Source organism: Alnus glutinosa, chromosome 2 (assembly GCF_958979055.1).
Source record: "Alnus glutinosa chromosome 2, dhAlnGlut1.1, whole genome shotgun sequence".
NCBI lineage: Eukaryota > Viridiplantae > Streptophyta > Magnoliopsida > Fagales > Betulaceae > Alnus > Alnus glutinosa.
In genome coordinates this window covers 18,964,589-18,969,687 of record NC_084887.1, presented here as the reverse complement: position 1 = coordinate 18,969,687, position 5,099 = coordinate 18,964,589, and the positions used below count along the sequence as shown (strand labels likewise).

At 38.4% G+C, this 5,099-nt stretch overlaps 1 pseudogene; it reads left to right on the top strand.

Annotated features, from left to right (window-relative positions):
- The first annotated feature begins 275 nt into the window (after positions 1-275).
- On the top strand, positions 276-1,897 carry LOC133861489 (UDP-glycosyltransferase 71K1-like; annotated as a pseudogene).
- Positions 1,898-5,099: the final 3,202 nt, after the last annotated feature.

Here is a 5,099-nt window from a genome sequence, read left to right as displayed (position 1 = left end):
TAATTTTTTTTAACTTCATATAATATAAATTTATTGTTCTTAGTGGCAAACTTTTTGCTATAAGCTTCTTTATTATTATTATTTTCTTTTGAACATCTATAAGCTTCTTTATAATTGTATTAAATTAAAAAAAATAATTAAACAAAAAATATGACTTATAAAATTTACTTATTTAATAACTAATTTGTCAAACTAATTTTTTTTTTAATTATTTCACTACCATTTACAGGTTATTGAGAAATACTGTTATTGGGTCTTGCTATCTTAATTGTTATTCCGGCTCTATATAGAAGAAGAGATTCCAAAGGGCATAACGTCGTAAAAGTAGTGTAATTAGGAGTGGAAGATGAGGAGAGCAGAGCTTGTGTTCATCCCTGCCGCTGGAGTCGGCCACCTCGTATCCATAATCGAGTTTGCAAAGACTTTACTTGATCGGGACGATCGTCTCTCAATCACTGTTCTCGTCATAAAGCCGCCATTAGGGCACAACTTAGATTCCCTCATTCAATCAATTGCTGCCTCCCACACCCGCATCAAATGTATTCATCTTCCTCAGGTAGACCCTCCTCCAGGAAAACTTTTCCTTGTCTCTGTTGAAAAAATTTTCACCGATTTCATTGAAAGCCACAAAGCTCATGTCAAAGAAGCTATTGTCAGCAGCTTGTTATCCCATTCGATTCCGCTTGCCGGGTTGGTGGTGGATCTGCTTTGCACCGCCATGATTGATGTGGGACATGAGCTCGGTGTCCCATCTTATGTGTTCTTCACTGGTAGTGCAGCCTGTCTTGGCTTCCTGCTCTACCTTCCGACCCGGCATGACCAAGTCGGTGTCGAGTTTAGTGAGTCGGATCCCGAGTCGGTCATACCCAGTTATGTCAACCCGGCTCCTTCTAGTGTTTTGCCTGTATTTGCGTTCCACAAAGAAGGTGGGTACATCTCCATGGTAAACAATGGTAGAAAGTTCAAAGAGGCCAAGGGTATTATCGTCAATACGTTCCATGAGCTGGAATCCCATGCGTTCAGCTCGTTTTTGGATGATGGAATCCCTCCCGTTTACGCAGCAGGGCCGTTGATTAACCTCAAGGGTCAGACAGATTTAGAGGCAAATCAGGCGAAACATGATAATATCAGGAAGTGGCTCGACGATCAGCCTCCATCATCCGTGGTGTTCTTATGCTTTGGGAGCTGGGGGAGCTTCGGTGCGCTGCAGTTGAAAGAGACCGCACTTGCGCTCGAGCGAAGTGGGCACCGGTTCCTCTGGTCCGTACGATTGGCATCACCCCCAGGCCGTGATGATAAGATTCCCACGCCGTCCGATTGCCAGAAACTCGATGAGGTCTTGCCGGCAGGATTCTTGGAAAGGACGAGAGAAACCGGAATGATATGCGAGTGGGCCCCGCAAGTGGAGGTCCTGGCCCACAAAGCGATCGGAGGGTTTGTATCGCATTGTGGGTGGAACTCGATCGTGGAGAGCTTATGGCACGGTGTACCTATTGCTACGTGACCAATTTACGCGGAGCAGCAAATCAATGCCTTCCAGATGGTGAGAGATCTAGGTTTAGCAGTGGAGCTGAAATTGGATTATAGGAGCGGTGGTGAGCTTGTGGTGGCTGAGGTTATTGAAAAGGCGGTCAAGTGTTTGATGGACGGTGAGAGTGAGGTGAGGAAGAGGGTCAAAGAGATGAGTGGAAAGAGTAGGAGGGCTGTGGTGAACGGTGGATCTTCATTTGCTTCCCTTGGACTGTTGATTGAGACTATACTAGGAAACGATGTTGCACCAACGGAGTAGTGAAAATTGATGCACATTTTCAGTAGAGAAATCTTACATGTAATTAGTGTTTAAAAATTGTCATTATATTTGGATTTTGGTTAGATTAATGTATTCAATTTAGATTAATAGTTTTACTGTCATATCAAAAAATAAGCACTTAAAAGTAAGCACTTAGAAGTAAATATAATTTTTTTTTTTTTTTTGAGAAAAATATATATTGGCCCCCCAAACTACAACCATTTCTCCGGATGGCCACCCAAACTACCAATGCTTAGATTCTGGCCCCCCAAACTACCACTTTCTGATTTTTTGGTCCCATCCGTCTATTTATGCCGTTAATTTTAAACAGAATTTCGAAAATACCCTTCCTACACTTTGAAATTCTCATAGTTAAGGGATGAGTATTTTCGGGTTTTTGGCTAATTTTTGTTAGAATTAAAGGTATAAATAGACGGATGGGGCCAAAAAATCAGAAAGTAGTAGTTTGGGGTGTCAGAGTGCAAGTGTTGGTAGTTCAGGGTGCCATCCGGAGAAAGAGTGGTAGTTTGGGAGGCTAATATATATTTTTCCCATTTTTCTTCTATCTGTGCAAAGCTTTAATGTTTGAGTTGTAAGGTATTTTAGAATAATTCTATCCAGTAAATTCCTATTCAACTACAATATAACTGAATAACTTGATAATAAAAATAAGCTTTCCTATTTTATGGTAATTGTACATGAATTTATTAAATAGAATTTCTCAGAGTTGTAATGTTTGTGAGTTATAAGGTACTTTACCTAGGTGTCGTAATTAGAGGTGGTGTTAAAGATGGTACCATAAGTTTAGGATGATAATTGATGGATATTGATGTAATCATATTATTTAGTATTTGAGTTAGTGTTCAATAACGAATAATCTTTGATAAAGAATTTGGGATCCGGCTTCTGTGCTGTACTTTAGAAGTACAGCACAGGTGCTGTACTTTAGAAGTACAGCACAGGTGCTGTAATTTGATGAAGGGCTAGGATTGATCCAGCCATTCACTAAAATAAACGTTGTCGTTTTGAAGTAAAGAAAAAATAACGCTGCAAAATCTCGTTTGACGCCGTTATACTCATTTGTAACACTTCCTCCTCTAAATCTATATCCGACGAACAGACCCCGAATCCAGATCACTGGTGAGTTCTCGACAGAGACGGCGACAAAGACAGAGAGATTCGGCCATGAGAAAGGGAGGACCAGCCACGAGAAAGAGAGATCCGGCCGGAAAACCCACAAATCCCGACCACCGATGAGCTCTAAAATAGAGACGGCGATAAAGAAAGAGTGATCCGGCGACAAAGACAGAGAGATCCGACCATGAGAAAGAGAGATCTGGCCGGAAAACCCACGAACGGGTCCGGCCGAAAACCCATGCGCGGTGTGCGTGGGTTTCCGGAAAGAGAGATCTGGCTCTTTGTCACCGGATCAGAAGCTCTATGGCCGAATCTGGCTCTCTGTCGTCGGATTGGGAGATCTGTGGCCAGATCCGGCTCTCTGTCGCCAGATCGGGAGCTTTGTGGCCGGTTCTCTCTTTCTCTGTCTCCTTCTCAGTCGGAAACTCATCGGTGGTCGAGTTTTCGAAGGTTGGTCACCGGATAGATACTCACAGCAGGAATTGTTACAAACAAATGAGTATAACGGCGTCATTTTTTCTTTGCTTCAAAACGGCAACGTTTGTTTTAATGAAGTGCTGGATCAATCTTAGCCCTTCATCAAATTACAGCACCTGTGCTGTACTATGAAAGTATATCACATAAGCCGGATCCAAGAATTTAATTCCAATTTTTCTTAATAGAGTTAGAGTCTTAGTCTAGAGTTAATAGAGTCTATCTTAATCCTAGTCGGTTAGTTAAATAGCTTAAGAGTCCTATTTTGATTACTAGTTATCTTTGTAACCAATCAATATTGATCTTCTATTTAAAGGGGATTATTAATGAAGAAGATACATGATGAATATTGTTTGGCACAATACAGTTTACTGTGTTTAAGAGATCAGACAGTAGTCATTGGAGGTCATGGCTCTCCCGAACAAGCCTATTTATCATTTTCATGTGTTTTATATTAGTTGGTACGCATCAAATATTTTATCTTGAACGCTTTAATGGTTGCCATGGATGAAGGTCCTAATGTTGGATTTTTTATTTTGTCCATATTTTCTTCATTATCCAAGACGCTAGGCTTACAAGTTTTGTGACACTGATTTTATTGGCTTTAACGTGTCACACTATCATAATATGTTAATTTAATGGACGGGATTTGATTATAAGGAGTAAATTATTTTTTTAGCATATCTAAAAGACCATTAAGTTCATTTTGATACCCGTATATTATTTAAAAGTCAACAATTACCAAGTAAGTTTGAAAAAAAAATAGAGCTAATCAAATGTCTTGTAATTCGTTTTTTTCAGCCAGTGGAGAGATTAGCCATGGTGGGGCATAAAGGGATATGATGTCTTGATTAGCCATCACCTTATCACAATCCAAGCCTTATGAACCACACCGCTCAGTCTTAATTTATTGCTTTTCCACCAAAACAAAAAAGTTTTTTTTTTTTTTTTTTTTTCGATTGAGACACCTTAAAATTAAGAAAAAGAAAGGTACATGCATGTTGAATTTTAGAAAATATATGAATTATCTTGAAGTTAGAGATTTGGTGGGAAATGTATTGTTTTTTTTATAAAGATTATATTATCTTAAATTTAGAAATTTGATAATATTGAATTACCTCAAATTAAAGAATTTTATTAGAATTTTATTTTATCTGTAAGCTATATAAATAAAGTCGTTTGTATTGTAAACTCATTAAGTGACACTACAAAAATTTTGCTCATTAGCGTCAACTTTTAGCGAACGCTAAAAGTCCAAAAGTCGACGCTAAAAGTCCAACGCTAATGCTCATTAGCCGATCATCAGCATCGACTCAAGGGTCGACGCTAATAATAGACTATTAGCTTCGACATATGTCGACACTAATGCTATATGTGATTGACGCTAAAAACTTATACGACATACACCATAAGTCGACGCTGATGATAGACTATTAACGTCAGCGTCAACTCTTGTGAACGCTGATACAGTAAAAATAAAAAATAAAAAAAATAAAATTATTAATAGGTCATTAGCGTCAACTTAGTCAAAACTAATACTCTGAACATTTTAAATTTTTTTTTTTTTTAATAGGTCATTAGCGTCGACGCTAATACCCTAAAAATTAAAAAAATAAAAATAAAAATTAATAGGCCATTAGTGTTGACTTTTGTCAACGCTAATACGCTTAAAAAAAATTAAAAATTTTTTTTTTTTCAA